The sequence below is a fragment of the Crocuta crocuta genome, unplaced genomic scaffold (genome assembly GCF_008692635.1).
Source record: "Crocuta crocuta isolate KB4526 unplaced genomic scaffold, BGI_CrCroc_1.0 scaffold102, whole genome shotgun sequence".
Taxonomy (NCBI): Eukaryota; Metazoa; Chordata; class Mammalia; order Carnivora; family Hyaenidae; genus Crocuta; species Crocuta crocuta.
In genome coordinates, this window is record NW_027530019.1 from 4,734,469 (window position 1) to 4,753,340 (window position 18,872).

Consider the following 18,872-nt stretch of genomic DNA (forward strand, 5'->3'; position numbering starts at 1 on the left):
CAAAGCAGGCTCCAAGCTCTGAGTTGTCAGCACAGAGCCCGACATGGGACTCAAACCCACAAACCATGAGATCATGACCTCAGCTGAAGTCAGATGCTTAACTGACTGAGCCACCCAGGAGCACCAAATCTCAGAAACTCATGATGGGGGTATCCCATATAACTCCACCATACTCTTTCACCAAAAATTCCTCTCACAGACATGCCAATCTTGTCTACTATTTGAAGAGAGCTGAGAAATATCAGGTCTTCCCTTGGCAGGAGATTCCAGAGTGGGGTGGGCATTATATTCTTATGTAGAAGTTTAAGCAGGATAAATCATAGGAAAGAAAGTAACCAAGAAGTCATTGATCCAGGTCAACAGAGTCCAAATGAGGCTTTCTCTCAATAATAATAGTATTTTCTTGATTTGGTATGGAAAAGAGGGAACTGGACACAATGATTGTTGATTTCAATGTATCATATTGACTTGTATGAAATGGAAATTCTACACCAGGAACAAGCAGACCTGAGTCCAGATCCTAGCATCACCACTGACTTTATTATCTTAAACAAATTATGAAATTAATATGTATCTAGACTCCTCTTCTTAAGATGGGTTGATAATATTGTCCCTGTGTTTCCAAAGGGCTCTTCTGTAACAATATGAAGACAAGTGAAGAAGGTCTAAGCGATGTGGCAATACGAGCGGAAGAGAACCTTTCCTGCCTTATTACTCACTGAAAAAAGGCTAGGCTTCTGGGCCTCCTATTCGCAAAGTAAACAAATAGCCTCTTACTAAAAGGCATATTCCATGTTCCTACCAGGTATACTCATTGTATATTATTTCATTATGTTATATACTTATTGCCTGTTAGCATACAGACACAGATCTACTGGCCTTAATTTTCTTTGTGCTAAATGGCAGTTTGACCCAACATGGCTCTAGTACCATGATTATCATGATTTATTTTTCTTAAAGTAAAACATACATATAGAAAAGTATATAAATCATACGGGGATATAGGTCAAAATTAAGCTCATCCGTGTAACCAATACCAGATCAAGAAATAGAGCACAAGCAGCACCCCAGAAGTCTCCCTTGTGTCTTTCTTGTGCCTCCTTCCAGTCACTACCAACCTTTTCTCCCAAGGGTAACTGCTACTCTGACTAACATAGCCATATATTAGTTTTCCTGGAGGCTCTTTTATTTTTACTTTTAAATATTATTTTAGAGAAAGAGGACACATGAGCTGGGGAGAGGGGTAGAGAAAGAGAATCTTAAGCAGGCTCCATGCTAAATATAGATCCCAATGGACAGTTTGATCCAATGACCCTTGGATCATGACCTGAGCTGAAATCAAGAGTCAGAAGCTCAACTGACTGAACCACCCAGGCACCCCTCCCCCGCACCGTAGCTCTTTAATAGAATAGAAATGCCACTTCCATATAGTTGCTAGTGCTCTCATCTTTTGCTGTGTGAGCTTTTGATTATTTAATAAAGCAAGAGAGGTGAGAAGAGTACAAGCAGACACAGAAGATAGGACTGGAAATTATCTTCTCTATAAAGTATTGTTGGTTAAGACCAATGTGTCATTTCGAGCAGACATTTGATCTTATAATAATTTGGAGGGGAAAAAAAGCTTAATGATGTTGGAACTACTGTGCTTCTTTTGTCTAAGATAAATTGCAAAATACCATTTATAGAAAATTTTTAAAAGAAGGAAACATTTCTCTGTGGCTTAACTTGGTACTTGTCCATACTTGGAGAGATTTAGAGATGTACAGTATAATATTGTCATCTTAGCACAATATTCCCAAGAGTACAAACAAAATCCAAATGCCAGATCTTATCCCAATCACCAATATATTTCCTAGGTGATGAAGAGAGGATTGGGGTCTGGAGATGGGGGAAGGGAAGAGACCTGGAACTATGTACCAAATGCTTCAGGATAGGAAACCAAGTTCCCTCTCCTTTCCCCCCATATCAAATCCCCAACTGCATTCCATTGTCTGACTGGGCTGGCCACAGCTGTGGCTGTTTCCAAAATGAAGATGGAATCTAGCCACACTTGGATTTAGTATTCTCTAGAACTGCTGTTCCTTTGGGCATTATTTTTAGAAGTATCACATTGCAGAGGGGCCAATTTTTCTAACCAGCTTCGGAAAAATTTGCAGTCCTTTTCCCCTAAATATAAAATATTGGTGTAAAAGGCTCCTGTTCACATTTTCCCTTATCCCAGTGGAATATCCTTATCCCAATGGAAAAAGAGAATATGATTCCTTAAGCCAGCTATCTGCCTAAAATAAAACTGTTTAGTTTTTTTTCCTCTAAGTCGGATAAAATATATATCATAATAGCACAACACAGCTGCGTATTTGAGCTTAAGAGTCTACAAAGTGAAAGTCTATATGGTGACTTCTTATTACAGTTCTATTTGACGTGTATCAACCAACATTCTCTAAGAATTTATGGTGGAGAGTGTTAGATACAGATGGCAAAAGACCAACAAGACGTAGTCCTTGCCCACAAAAAGTTCACAGATCAGTGGCACGACAAACACAAAATCAATAATTAGCATATAACAAGCAGTACTATAATGAAAGTTCTATGTACCGTGTTTTACAGAATATGAAATTAACTCTGATAGAATGTATGGCCTCAGAAGAAGTCGCAGAGGAAGTATCACAGCATAACTGACCAACGAAGACAAAGACCAGACATCCCAGGGACAAGGAATAATGCAAAGGCAAAGAGGAATGACACAGCCCAGTGTTTTCAGAAACTGAAAGGAAATGACAATCATCTAAGCATAAAGGATGGCAGTTAGTGAGTCTAAAGCAGAGGACTAGGATCAGATCAGAAGGACTTTATCCTCTACAGAGTTTTAAGCAAAGGACGTATATGTGCAGTGTAAAAACTGGCTCTGGCATAGAAAAGGCTCAGTTAGAGGAGAATGAAAATAGACACAAGATCAATTAAGAAACAATGTTGATCTCAGGCTTAAAATATGCCAGGCCTTTAGTCTCATGTACACTCTGATTCTCACTTTAGTCCGTTTTCTTGCTTACTCCCTCTCTTTTATTTTCAATGCTATCTTTCTTTCTCCATGCCTCTATAGACTTACTCATATTTTATATAACATTGTAGGGATGCTAGGAAAATTCTTCAAAATATCCTGTATCATCCCACAGCTAATGCGCCCAAGATCCAAAAACAACTTAGAGAAAAAAGAAAGGGGTTAATATGACTCATTGACATAATATCATGTTACTTTTCCCCATTATTTCAGGTATGTTTGGAAGACACCTGACAAGGAACAGATTTGTCTGGTAGTCCCTCTGCTGAACCTGTTTAAATGATGGCCGACTTGGCAGCAAAGTCAATATGGTTTCACTTCCACAACAAAGAGCAAAGAAGAAAGTTTCTCATTACTAGTGACCTGCTGCTGGTAATGCCTACTCTGCCCCAAGAGTTTGCTGGCCTTCCGCCCTTGGCCAACCATTTCTAACCTATCACTAGTTGCCCTCAGGGGCTGTGACACAGGTGATTCTTTTGCAGGCTTTTGTACCAACCAGCTGCCCTCTTTGTGTCCTCTTCCTGTCCAGAAGGCGTGGGTCTGGAAAGGCAGGAAACTATCTATTGTAGTGGAACCTGCTCTATTTCTGGATTTGCAGATGAGCTACAGTCTGACTGCTTAAGGTGTACAAGACTTTAAAGAACAAGAAGACTGCCAAAGGATCCCCAAATGGTCAGGTACAGATTTTCTGGTAGGGAGAAATGATTTGCACTTCCAACGTAAGGTGTCTCACCCTCAGGGAATGTGTTTGAATCTTAGGAGAGGGGAACATGAGGAATTTGAGGGGGAAAACCCTAAATTACTAAAAGTTTTCTTCAAGTCAAAAATATTCATATGTTTAGAAAATTTAAATGTACAGTAAAAAGAGCATAGGACATTTATATTTGTGAAAAGGGAACATGCCTTTTTGTTATTTTTCTTTATCTTTTCCTTTTTTAAAGACTGAGAAACACTACTCTAACCTGCCTCTCTAACTCGTGAATGGAAGAAAGCATGGAAGAGTAGCCAGCCAGAAGGGAAAAAAGCTCAGATTCCATACCTGATGCAGTAGTTTAATAGATTTCTTTCCTTCACTATGCCTCAGTTTGCCCTCTATAACTAAGGAGAAATAGCCTTTTGACCCCAAAAGGAAACGACTGTATTATCCACAATAGCCAAATTATGAAAACAGCCCAAATGTCCATTAACTCATCAACTAATGAATAGATAAAGAAGATGTGGGATATATATATAAAGGAAAATTACTCAGCATGAACATCTTGCCATTTGCAATGACATGGATAGAGCTAGAGAGTATTACACTAAGCGAAATAAGTCACTCAGAGAAAAACAAATACCATATGATTTAACTCATAGGTGGAATTTAAGAAACAAAACAAATGAGCAAAAGGAAGAAAGAGAGTGAGAAAGGCAATCCAAGAAACAGACTTAACTACAGAGAACAAACTGATGGTTACCAGAGAGAAGTTGGGGGGGAGAGGGGTGTTGTTGTTAGGGAGTTGGGTGAAATAGGTGATGGGGATTAAGGAGTGAACCTGCTTTTATATTTTAATTTTTTAAATGTTTATTTATTTTTGAGAGAGAGAAAGAGATACAGAGTGTAAGCAGAGGAGGTGCAGAGAGGGAGACACAGAGCTGTCAGCACAGAGCTGGATGCAGGACTCAAACTCATGAACCGCAAGATCATGACCTGAGAAGTCAGATGCTTAACTGACTGAGCCACTCAGGCACCCAAGAAACGCGCTTGTTGTGATGAGCACTGGGTGATGTATGAAAGTGCTGAATCACTATATTATACACCTGAAACTAATATTACATTGTATGCTAACTAACTGGGATTTAAATAAAGACTTAAAAAAATACCTAGAGTCAGAAGGGCATACCTTTAAAATTTGGATATAGTAGGAAACATATGTTAAGCCTGTTTACAATGAGCAATCAATGAAATAAAATGTTTTAGTCTATTTGAAAAAAAAAGAAAGAAAAAGAAAGGAAGAAAGAAAGAAGGAAAAAAGAAAAACTTGTACATGTTCTAAGTAGATTTTGACTTTTCCCTTTTAAGCAAAAATAAAACATTCTCACAGTATGAAGATGAATTTAAAATCAAAGAAGTATGTTGCACAATACATAAGGGATTTTTGAGCTTTTAGAAAGTTTTAAATACTTTGTTATGGCATAATAAAAATAATAATCTGGGCTCAAAATCCACTGCTGGCCAAGATGAAGTAAGCCAACTATAATCTATGTCTCCCAGTGATTACAGGCCACTTGAACATCATCATCAACCAACTTGACACTTAAAGGAAACTCTAACAACAGAACATACATTTTAATTCAAATATTCCAGGAAATTCATGGCAATAGATCATATCCTGGGCCATAGTATGTATCATAATAATTTAAAATAATTGAACAATAATAATTTGTTCTCTGTTCAAAAGGAACTAGAAAAATAACTTTCTGGAAAATCCCAAACATTTGAAAATTAAATGGCACACTTCTAAATAATCCATGGGTCAAAAAGGAAGTCTCAAAGGAAACTGAAAATTATTTTGAACTGATTGAAAATGAAAACAAAACGTATTAAAATTTGTGGGATATAACTACAGTAGTACTTAGAAGAAAATTTATGGCATTAAATGCTTATGTTAGAAAATAAAAAAGAACTCAAATCAATAGTCTAAGTTTTCATATTAAAATACTAGGAAGAAAAGCAAATTAAACTCAAAGCAAGCAAAAAAATAAATGATAAATAAATAAAAAATAGATACAATCAAAGTAACAAAAAGTTTATTCTTTGAAAAATCAATAAAATTGATAAACCTCTACCTAGATTAATCAAGAAAACATAGACTATAGACCCTTGTAGACATTAAAAGGGTAATAAGAGAATCCTACGAACAACTCAATACCCATAAATTTCATAAGACAGATGAATTTTATTTTAAAGAAATAAACTGCCAAAACTCACTCAAAAAACGGTTAACCTAAATTTTCTTATATCTGTGAAGGAATTTGATTTTACTCATAAACTTTCCCAAAATGGAAAATTCTATACCCAAATAGTTCCATTGATCATTTCTACCAAGCACTTAAGAAAGAATACAGGGGTGCTTTGGGTGGCTTAGTCTGTTAAGTGTCCAAATCCTGGCTTTGGCTGGTCATGGCCCCACAGTTCATGAGTTCTAGCACTCAAGTTGGGTTCCGTGCTAAGTGTGGAGCCTGCTTGGGATTCTCTTTCTCCCTCTCTCTGCCTCTCTCTCTCTCTCAAAATAAATAAAAATTTAAAAAATGAAAGAAAGAATACAAATTTACACAAACTCTTCCAGAAAACACAAAAGGAAGGAATACTTCTCAGTTCATTTTAGGAGGACAGTATTACTCTGATACCAAAATGAGAGAAGGTCATAACAAAAAAACTATGGCACAACATACCCCACAAATAGAGATATAAAAATCTTCAACAAAATCTAGCAATTTATCAAATATATTCAATATACCAAATGTGCTTGATCAAAATATATATCAAATCTAACAATACATAAATAGGATAATACATTACAATCAAGTAGAATCTGTCTAGGGAATGCAAAGGTAGTCCAACATTAGAAAATATAATTAGAGAACTGTATCTCACAATTTCAGCAGATTAAAGAAGAAAGAATTCATAGATGCAAAAAGAAAAAAAGCATTTGATAAAGTTCAAATTTCATTCATTACTTACATATAAACTCAACAAACTATAAATGGAAGGGAACTTCTTTAACCTCATAATGGGTAACATTTGTAAACATGCACATGCATATACACATATGACTTAAGGTTAACATCATACTTAATGGTGAAGGTTTAAATTCTTTCCCCCTAATACTGGGAACAAGTAAAGGATGTCTGCTCTCACGCTCCCATCCAACGTTATACTGGAAGTCTTGGCCAACTCAAGTGGGCAAGAAAAAAATAAAAGGCATACTTACTGGAAAGGAAGAAACAAAACTGTCTCTGTTCACAGATGATGTGGTTGTCTGTGCAGAAAATTCCAAGGAATCTGAAACAAAAACAAAATAAAACTCACATAATAAGTGAGTTTAGCAAATTCATATACCAGGCCAACATACAAAATAAATCACATTTCTCAATACTAGTAATGAATATTTGGAAATCAAAATTAAAAAAAAACAACAACAGTCACAGGCATAGTGGATATATGTGGCATAGAAGATAGTCAATAGGATAGAGGAGGGGCCAACATGGCGGAGAAGTAGGGGGATCCATACTCCCTGCATCTCTCGAACAAAGAAGGGCTGAAGCCAAAGGACTCTTAACCCCAAAAGTCTAGGAGGAAAAGAGGCAGAGTCTACTAGAAAGAAAACAGGAAAACCAGAGAGCCCGATAGGTGCGTGATTGCGAACTGGGGAAGATAAAACGGGCTATGGAGGCACGGAGGGCAGGGATCTCCTTCTGCGGAAAGACAAAGGAAGAGAAAGAGCAGTTGGGGGAGCGTAGGTCTGTATCTGGACAAGAGACAAACCTCTGACCGGGATGGAGAAGGAACCCATCATCCCATCTCTAACTGCAGAGCTTTCTTCTTACTGGGGCAGTCTGCCCTGTTCCCACACCTGGGAAAGAGCAGAGTCCCCTCCAGGTTCGGTGGTAAGTCAGGGGCACAGTCGGCAGCAGGAGAATTCGGTCCCCTCCCCTGAAGTGCTGCAGCACAGCCAAGGGATTACATTCCGGGCATCATTAAGCACACGGAGCAGGAGTTTAAAACACAGCGTGGGACATAAGAGATAGTGGAGCAAGATAGCCATCTAGTCTGTGCCCCCGGCACACTGAGGATGGATCCAAAGGAGTGATTTGGGAGACCTGGTCTGTGAAGAACGGACTGGGGGGTCGCCCTTTTTCTCCCCACAAACTCCACGGTGGGGCCTCAGAGGTTGGTCCGACAGGCCCACGGCGGAGGCGGGGCCCTGACATCAAATCACGCCCCTCGTTACTAGACAGCCGCTTCTCTACTGGAGCTGCGTAGATGCTGCAAACCAGACATTCCTTCCTTCAGACTAGCACTGTGGCATTGCCTGCATTACCTCTAGGTCAATTCTTGTTATTCAGATATACTCTCCCTTTTCTCTTTCTTATCTCTTCCCTCATTTAGGCTTATTACTTTGGTTATTGGTTTGCTTAAACTGACAGATTTAATCCATTCTCTTGATGCATGTTCTACACCTCCTGCTTTACTTTACTTTCTCTCTCTCTGGAATAATCAGGCCATATAGTTTCTCTGGGTAACTTTATCTTCGTTTATTTTTCCTCACCTCCTTCCTTATTCTCCTTTCTCTCTCTCTGGATTAAGCCTTTTAGTCTCTCTTCCTGATCAGCATTCATTTTCTCTATCTCCCCGCCCGTCATTTCTCTTTTTGTATATCCTCTTTCATCAGCGCTGCCTCCATCCACCCTGTTCTTTACTTGTAGCTGGTGTTTCTGGTTTTATGCTTTTAGGTTTTCTTTTTTGTCTGTTTGCTTGTTTGTTTTATTTGTGCATTTGCGTCTTTTTGTTTCCTGTTTGTTGTCTGTCTGTTTTCCTTTTTCCTTTCCAGGGTTACTTCAAGTAACAAACCAAACCACACCCAGTGGAGGATCCAAAACATTACTATGAGTAGGGAAATAAAATAACCAAAGTCACAACAACAGGGAGCAAGTAACACTCTCCAAAAAACACCTCCTGAATGGCCAGGTCCTGGACAATGTATGAGCCCCCTTTAATATAGCAGTAATCACAGATGCAAAGCACTGTGAGCTTTTAAAACTTGCAAGGAACAGAAAACTAGCTGAGATGATGAAATGGAAGAATAGTCCTCAAAAGAAATTCCAGGAAGAAGTGACAACTAAAGGCTAAAATGAGCAAATCAGAGAACTCTAGATGCTGGCGAGGATGTGGAGAAACGGGCACCCTCCTACACTGTTGGTGGGAATGTAAACTGGTACAGCCCCTCTGGAAAACAGTGTGGAGGTTCCTCAGGAAACTAACAATAGAACTCCCGTATGACCCAGCAATAGCACTGCTAGGAATTTACCCAAGGGATACAGAAATGCTGATGCATAGGAGCACATGTACCCCAATGTTCATAGCAGCACTCTCCACAATAGCTAAAACATGGAAAGAGCCTAAGTGTCCATCAACAGATGAATGGATCAAGAAGATGTGGTTTATCTATACCATGGAATACTACATGGCAATGAGAAACAATGAAATCTGGCCATGTGTAGCAACATGGATGGACCTTGAGGGTGTTATGCTGAGCGAAATAAGTCAGGCAGAGAAGGACAAATATCATATGTTTGCACGTATAGGAGGATTAGGAGGAACTTGACGGAGGAACAAGGGGGAGAAGAAGGGCGGAAATGGTGGGGGAAAGGGAGAGAAGCAAACCATGAGAGACTTTTGAATGCTGACAAAAACTGAGGACTGATGGATGTGGGGGGAGGGGGGGATGGGCATGGAGGAGGACACTTTGGGGATGAGCACTGAGTGTTATGTGGAAACTAATTTGACAATAAACTATTAAAAAAAAAAAAGAAGTGACAACTAAAGAATTGATCAAAACAGACATAAGCAACATAACTGAACAAGAATTTAGAATAATAGTTATAAAATTGCTGGGCTTGAAAAAAGCATAGAAGACAGCAGAGACTCCATTGCTGCAGAAATCAAGGATCTTAAAAATAGTCATGATAAATTTTAAAAATGCTATAAATAAGGTGCAAAATAAAATGGAGGTGGCCACAGCATGGATTGAAGAGGCAGAGGGGAGAATAGGTGAATCAGAAGATAAAATTATGGAAAAAGAGAAAGCCAAGAAAAAGAGAGATAAAATGATCAGGAACATGAAAGGAGAATTTGAGAACTGAGTGATACAATCAAAGGGAACAATATCTGTATCATAGGAATTCCAAAAGAAGAGAGAGCAAGGGACTGAAGGGGTGCTTGAACAAATCATAGCTGAGAACTTCCCCAACCTGGGGAAGGAAACAGACATTGATATCCAAGAAGCACAGAGAACTCCCCTAAGACATAATTTGAATTGATCTTCTGCACGACATATCACAATGAAACTGTCAAAATACAAGGATAAAGAGAGAATTCTGAAAGCAGTTAGGGATAAATGGGCTTTAAAATACAAAAGTAGACACATAAGGGTAGCAGTAGACCTATCTACTGAAACGTGGCAGGCCAGAAAGAAATGGCAGGAAATCTTCAATGTAATGAACAGGAAAAATATGCAGCCAAGAATCCTCTATCCAACAAGCCTGCCATTCAGAATAGAAGGAGAGATAAAGGTTTTCCCAAACAAACAAAAACTGAAGGAATTCATCATCACTAAATCAGCCCCACAAAGAGATCCTAAGGGGGACTCTATACGGGAAATGTTGCAAGGAACATAAAGTACCAGAGACATCACTACAAGCATGAATCCTACAGAGAACACAATGACTCTAAACCCATATTTTTCAATAACAACACTGACTGTAAATGGACTAAATGCTCCAATCAAAACATAGGGTATCAGAATGGATAAAAAACTAAGACCAATCTATATGCTGTCCACCAGAGACTCATTTTAGACCTGAGGACACCTTCAGATTGAAAGTGACGTGATGGGGAACTAAATGCCATGTTACTGGAAGTCCAAAGAAAGCTGGAGTAGCCATACTTATATCAGACAAACTAGACTTTAAAGTAAAGGCTGTAATAAGAGATGAAGAAGAAATTATATAATAATTACAAGGTCTATCCATCAGGAAGAACTAACAATTATAAATGTGTACGCACCGAATTCAGAGGCACCCATATATATAAAATGATTAATTAGAAAGAAAAGCAATCTTATTGATAAGAATTTGCAGATTGTAGGGGACTTTAATACGCTACTTACAGTAATGGATAGATCAACTAGACAGAAAATCACTAAAGAAACAATGGCTCTGAATGACACATTGGATCAGATGGACTTGACAGAGATATTTAGAACCGTACATCCTGAAGCAATGGAATACACTGTCTTCTCGAGTGCACATGGTATATTCTCCAAGATAGATCACATACTGGGTCACAAAGCAGCCCTCAATAAATATAAAAGAATTGAGATAATACCATGCACACTTTCAGATCACAATACTATGAAACTTGAAATCAACCACAGGAAAAAGTCTGGGAAACCTCCAAAAGTATGGAGGTTAAGAAACATCTGACCAAAGAACGAATGGTCAAGGACACCTGGGTGGCTCAGTCAGTTGAACATCTGACTTCAGCTCATGTCATGAGCTCATGGTTCGTGGGTTCAGGGCCCGTGTCGGGCTCTGTGCTGACAGCTTGCTCAGAGCTTGGAACCTGCTTCAGATTCTGTGTCTCCTTCTATCTCTGCCCCTCCCCCATTCATGCTCTGTCTCTCTCTGTGTCTCAATAATAGATAAATGTAAAAAAAAATTTTTTTAAAAGAACGAATGGGTCAATGAGGCAATCAGAGAAGAAACTTAAAAATATATGGAAACAAATGAAAGTGAAAATACAACAATCCAAATTCTTTGGTATGCAGCAAAGGCAGTCCTAAGAGGAAAAATACACTGCAATCCAGGCTTATCACAAGATACAAGAAAAATCACAAATACAAAATCTAACAGCACACCTAAACGAACTAGAAGCAGAACAGCAAAGATACCCCAAACCCAGCAGAAGAAGAGAAATAATAAAAATCAAGGCAGAAATAAATATAGAATTTTTTTTAAAAAACCAGTATAACAATGAAACCAAGAGTTGGTTTTTTAAAAAAATAAACAAAATTGATAAACCTCTACTCAGTTTCTCAAAAAGAAAAGAGAGAGCACCCAAATAGATAAAACCATGAATGAAAATGGATTTATTACAACCAATCCCTCAGAAATACAAGCAATTATTGGAATACTATGAAGAATTCTATGCCTACAAACTGGGCAACTTGGAAGAAATGAACAAATTCATAACAAACACCCACATACTACCAAAACGCAAATGAGAAGATACAGAAAATTTGAACAGACCCATAACTAGTGAGGAAATTGAATCAATTATCAAAAATCTCCCAACAAATAAGAGTCCTGTACCAGAGGGCTTCTCTGAGAAATTCTACCAGACATTTAAATCAGAATTAAACCTATCCTTCTCAAGCTGTTCCAAAAAACAGAAATGGAAGTAAAACTTCTGGACTCACTCTCTGAAGCCAGCATCACTTTGATTCCCAAACCAGACAGAGACCCAGCAAAAAAAGAACTACAGGCCAATATCCCTGATGAATATAGATGCAGAGATTCTCAACAAGATACTAGAAATTTATTTCAACAGCACCAAGATCAAGTGGGATTCATTCCTGGGTTACAGAGCTGGTTCAATATTCACAAATTAATCAATGTGATACATCACATTAACAAAAGAAAACATAAGAACCATATGATCCTGTCAATAGATGCAAAAAAAGCATTTGAAAAAATACAGCATCCTTTCTTAATAAAACCCTTCAGAAAGTTATGATAGAAGGAACATACTTAAATATCATTAAAAGCCAATTATGCAAAGTCCACAGCTAATATCCTCAATGGGGAAAAACTGAGAGCTTTCCCCATGAGATCTGGAACACGACAGGGATATCCACTCTCACCACTGTTGTTTAACATAGTGTTGGAGGTCCTAACATCAGCAGTCATACAACAAAAGGAAATAAAAGGCATCAGAATTGGCAAAGATGAAGTCAAACTTTCACTTTTCTCAGATGACATGATACTCTACATGGAAAACCCAACATACTCCACCAGAAGCCTACTAGAACTGATTAACGAATTCAGCAAAGTCACAGGGTACAAAATCGATGTACAGAAATCAGTTGCACTTTTATACACCAATAATGAAGCAACAGAAAGAGAAATCAAGAAACTGATCCCATTCACAATTGCACAAAAACCCATAACATATCTAGGAATAAACCTAACCAAAGATGTAAAAGACCTATATGCTGAAAATGATAGAAAACTTATGAAGGAAATGGAAGAAAACACAAAGAAATGGAAAAGTATTACATGCTCATGGATTTGAAGAATAAATATTGTTAAAATGTCAATACTACCCAAAGCAATCTCAATGCAATGCCAATCAAAATTGCACCAGCATTCTTCTCAAAACTAGAACAAACAATCCTAAAATTTGTATGGAACCACAGAAGACCTGGAATAGCCAAAGTCATATTGAAGAAGAAAACCAAAACAGGAAGTATCACCATCCCAGACTTTAGACACTATTACAAAGCTGTGATCATCAAGACACATGGTCTTGGCACAAAAACAGACACATAGACCAATGGAATAGAATAGAGAATTCAGAATTGGACCCACAAATGTATGGCCAANGCTGCTAGGAATTTATCCAAGGGATACAGGAATGCTGACGCATAGGGGCACATGTACCCCAATGTTCATAGCAGCACTTTCAACAATAGCCAAATCATGGAAAGAGCCTAAGTGTCCATAAACTGCTGAATGGATCAGGAAGATGTGGTTTATCTATACAATGGAATACTACAAGGCAATGAGAAAGAATGAAATCTGGCCATTTGTAGCAACGTAGATAGGCCTTGAGAGTGTTATGCTGAGTGAAATAAGTCAGGCAGAGAAGGACAGATACCATATGTTTGCACGTATAGGTGGATAAGGAGGAACTTAATGGAGAACCATGGGGGAGGAGAAGGGGAGAAATATTTGGGGAGAGGGAGGGAGGCAAACCGTGAGAACCTCTTGAATACTGAGAACAAGCTGAGGGCCAAAGGGGTTGGAGGAGAGGGGAAGGCTTGGAGGAGGGCACTTGTTGGGATGAGCACTGGGTGTTATATGGAAACCAACCTGACAAAAAAGAATATAATTCCAACTTTTAAAAATTTCTACCACTGGGGAGCATGGGTGGCTTGGTCATTTGACTTCAGCTCTGGTCTCAATCTCAGGGATTGTGGGTCCGAGTCCTGTGTTGCACTCTGCTGTCAGTGCAGAGCCCGCTTCGGATCCTCTGTCCCCCTCTGTCTTTGCTCTTCCTTTGCTTGTGCTCTCTCTCTCCTCTCAAAAATAAATAAAACATTAAAAGAATTCTACTATTTAAAAAAAAGGTCCAGTGTATTAATTACATTAATCTACCTCTCCAATGCTCAAATGCCTCCAAACAATTTATCACTATAGAAGCAGTTTTGTTCTAAGCAACAATGGCAGTGTTAATTTAAAGCCATTTAAAAATTATGTAAACAGAAGCAACCACATAAAATATTTCATGTTTGTTAAGGAAGGGAAATAAACCCCACAAATTTCTAAGTAATTAAGGCCTTTCTATTGGTAATTTCAAAGTGAGTCATGGACTATTTTCCTTATTTCTAGTTGAAATTTTCCAATCAGCAATATAAATGGCATACAATGTTTTATTCAAATCTAGCCATATGGTACAACTCTTCTTCTAATATAGACCATTGGCTGAGTATTTGTGTTGATATAATAAGAAATTTTGTTCCATCTATAATTTTTATGCATAAAGTAGTGGTTTGCTCTATGTCAGGAAATGAGCTGCTTATATATTTAGATTTTTTTTAAAGCTTTTATTTCATTTTTTTCCTTTATGGATTCAGAGGCCATTTATCTGCTTGAACAGTTGGATACAAATAGTTTTATTACTGACTGCTTTAAAATGAACAACATTTCCCTCTTGGTGTCTTAAAGAAAGACCTTAAGATTGCCAAACTTTCCCTGCTATGCCCACTAAAATAGAACATGTGCTACAGGTATTAGAACTGTAGATCTATGAATATAATAATGCAAAAGAGTAAAATTAATAATAATTAACCAATAATATGTGTTCATTCTACCAAAGATGTAGTCCTATATGACTATAAATACTGGGGTTTCACATTCCAAAATGATAGTTGGAATGGATATGTAGTGCTAACATTTGGGACCTGCTCTCTTGCTGTTATCAGCATTGTTAATCTTGAGAATTCTTCCTCCTCATTTGTGCTGAATGATTAATAAATTCAATAAAAATAAGATCACTAAGATTATGCAAAAAAAATTTTAATTTTTCTGATACATGTTAATTGACCCAACTGTACAGAGCATATTGCAGGTAACAGTGTTCCAGAAGTTAGACTTGAAACTTACCTGCCAAGAATACAATGCTTATTTAAATACCACAGTTAAAGAGAAGTCTATCATTCTTAGGATGGATTATTTAATATGTTTTAAGCCAGTCTGGCTGCTTCCAGCTATCTAGCTTATTCTCAGCTTGCTATTGTCAATGGGTAATTACACTTTTGAGGATATCATGTTAACACCACCCAGAAGAACATATTTTGAAATGTAAATTTATTGAAAAACAAAAATAGAATACATTTGAAATTCAAATTGTGCATTTATCCAACAAGTATCTATTGACTATCCTCTTTTTATAAAAATATAATTTATTGTCTAATTGGTTTCCATACAACACCCAGTGCTTATCCCAACAAGTGCCCTTCTCAATACCCATCACCTATTTTCCCCTCTCCTCCACCCCCCATCAACCCTCAGTTTGTTCTAAGTCTTTAAGTGTCTCTTGTGGTTTGCCTCCCTCCTTCTTTAACTTTATTTTTCCCTTTCCCCTCCCCCATGGTCTTCTGTTATGTTTCTCAAGATCCACAGAAGAGTGAAAACATAAGGTGTCTGTCTTTCTCTCTCTGACTTATGTCACTTAGCATAATACCCTCCAGATCCATCCACATTGCTACAACAGCCCTGTAACCCTGGAATGAATCCCACTTGATCACAGTGGATAATTCTTTTTATGTGCTGTTGCATACAATTTGCAAGTATCTTGTTGAGGATTTTTGCATCCGTATTCATCAAGGATATTGGCCTGTAGTTTTGGTTTTTTTGTGTTTCTTTTTTTCTGGGTCTTTGTCTGGCTTTGGAATCAAAGTGATGCTGGCTTCATAGAATGAGTCCGCAAGTTTTCCTTCCATTTCTATTTTTTGGAATAGCTTGAGAAGAATGAGTATTAACTCTGATTTAAATGTCTGGTAGAATTCCCCAGGGAAGCCATCTGGTCCAGGGCTCTTATTCATTGGGAGATTTTTGATAACTGATTCAATTTCCTCACTAGTTATGGGTCTGTTCAGATTTTCTATCTCTTCCAGTGTGAATTTTGGTAGTGTGTGTGTTTAGGAAGTTGTCCATTTCTTCTAAATTGTCCAGTTTTTTGGCATATAATTTTCCATAGTATTCCCTGATGATTGCTTGTATTTCTGAGGGATTGGTTGTGATAAATCCATTTCCGTTCATGATTTTGTCTATTTGGGTGCTCTCTCTTTTCTTTTTGAGAAACCTGGCTGGGGTTATCAATTTTGTTTATTTTTTCAAAAAACCAACTCTTGGTTTCATTAATCTGTTCAACTGTTTTTTTGGATTCTTTATTGTTTATTTCTGCCCTGATTTTTATTATTTCTCTTCTTCTACTGGGTTTGAACTTGAGCTTCTTTAAATCACAAAGAGCTAAGTTTAAATTCAAGTTCTCTTACTTACTTGCCATGTGATTTTCACCAACTTATTAACCTATGAACCTTATAGATTGTTTTTTGTCACCTTAAAATGAGAACAATACATAATCTTGGGAGGCTGAGCAAATTAAGAGATTGTATATAAAATCCCATGTGTATAATTTATCTTTGGATGGCAGTTTTTGTTGTTACTATCTAGTTTGTTTTTGAATAATTATATGTCCGCATATTTTAGATAATTCACATACTTTAAATAATTTTTACTCTTGGGTCTCTTTTTCCTGATAAACCTCATTATATCTTGTAAGGAAGAATCACATCAAATAGTCCCTTAACAAATTTTCAGAAGACCAGTAGGTACTGTCTATAGCACACACAGCTGGTTGTACACTCAAGGGACTTTTAAACTCTTTGAATTTGACCTACATTAAGAAATTCATCATACATCATGACTGAATATACACATGTATAACTAAAACATAAGTGTCACAAAGCATGTTAGCCCATATTAAGTATGATGAAGTTATCATTTCTATTTTATTTTACTTCATTTCATTTCGTTTTGTAAGATGTTGACTACATCCCACTAAAATGATTTCATGATCCTCTAATGGGTTGCTACTGGAAGTTTGAAAAATATTAATCAACCCAATAATCATCCCCTTCCCCTTCCCTTTATATTTTTATTTCTTTTTAAAAAATTTTAAAGTTTATTTACTTTTGAGAGAGAGAGAGACAGAGACAGAGCATGAGCAAGGGAAGGGCAGAGAGAGAGGGAGACACAGAATCTGAAGCAGACTCCAGACTCTGAGCTGTCAGCACAGAGCCCGACACAGGGCTAAAATTCACATGCTGTGAGTTCATGACCTGAAGTCATAACTGACTGAGCCACCCAGGAGCCCCTAAGCCAATCTAGTTTAAAGGCAAATACGGATTGAGAATCTCTTGTCAATGATTACTTTGGGGTGTGCCTGTGGTATAATTCTGATCGATATGAGAAAAGATTACTTCTCTAGTTTCTTTTCTTATAAAGGTTCCATCCACGAGGGTTCCACTCTCATGACCTACTCACCTTCCAGAGGCTCTCCTTCCTAATAACATCATACTGGGTGTTAGGTTTTCAACATATGAAATTGAGGAGGGGAACAGAAAATCCATTGCATCTTGAAAAGAATATCTTAATACAGGTAGATTGAAAAAGCAGCAGCTTTTTATTCAAATTCACTGACATGAAGAGCACTGAGTAATGTGTAGAGCTGTTAAATCACTATTTGTACACCTGAACTAATATAATACTGTATGTTAACTATACTGGAATTAAAATTAAAAACTTAATAAAAAATTCACTGCCCCAAAAGACTCAGATTGGTTAGCATTTAACTACAGCCAGTTTTTCACCAACCCATAATCAAAATCATTTATGTAGAATAATATACATACTAAAATGATGTTTTGCTTTCTAGAAAACTGAAATTTGAAATAGCAAGTATTTATTATTAGTAATAGATGGATATAAAAAGGTGATTTTCAACAATTTGCAAACCAACTTCAATGAGCAATATGCTACTTACTAGTTTTAATGTGCACATTATATTTAAAGACCTAATGTGGGCAATCTTGGAGAGAAAAAGCAATGACTGTCAAACTTTCAGTTTTCCTGTATATAGTAAAAGCTGTCAAGTATGGCTACTTTCATATGACAACAGAGTCACTGACTAGACAATGAAAAATATTCAGTCAACTACCTGGTTGCTTAATATAAAGTTTATGTGTTACACAGTTTAAATATTTTCTATAGATGCTTCAAGTGATGTTAACTGGGTTTGCTTTGTGGCTGCACTCAGCTGGTGGCTAAGCTGAGCTAGAAAGTCTCTCTAACTCGTCTGGGGCTTTGGCAATATTGACTGAGGTACTCCAATTATTCCTTATGCAGCCTTTCTTCTCATATAGTGCCTCCAAGAACCTGTCACATGTCCAGGAGAATAGCTTGGATTTCAAAAGATATCATGTTCCAGCTTTAAATGTCTCTGTACATTGATTTCATCTGAGAAGTAATATCAATTTACTTTTGGAATCGCTTCTTAACTCTCATTGTTAAAATAAATTAAGGTGTCCAGACTTAAATTTGGAAAACATTTTTAACTTTACAAAAGTATTTTCCAAAAGTAACAAAGGCTTCTATTTTTTAAATACAAAAAACATGTTTTCAGGGAAATATGTCTTGGAAAGAA

The 18,872-nt window shown here is 37.3% G+C and overlaps 1 long non-coding RNA gene across 1 annotated transcript in view; it reads left to right on the forward strand.

Annotated features, from left to right (window-relative positions):
- The window catches only part of LOC144231850 (uncharacterized), an 18,414-nt gene extending 15,130 nt beyond the window's left edge, over window positions 1-3,284 (forward strand). Inside the window, exons 4-5 of the long non-coding RNA XR_013335210.1 lie at window positions 628-805; window positions 2,608-3,284. This is a non-coding gene — a long non-coding RNA (uncharacterized LOC144231850). The remainder of the gene's footprint in view (window positions 1-627; window positions 806-2,607) is intronic.
- The last annotated feature ends 15,588 nt before the right edge of the window (window positions 3,285-18,872 follow it).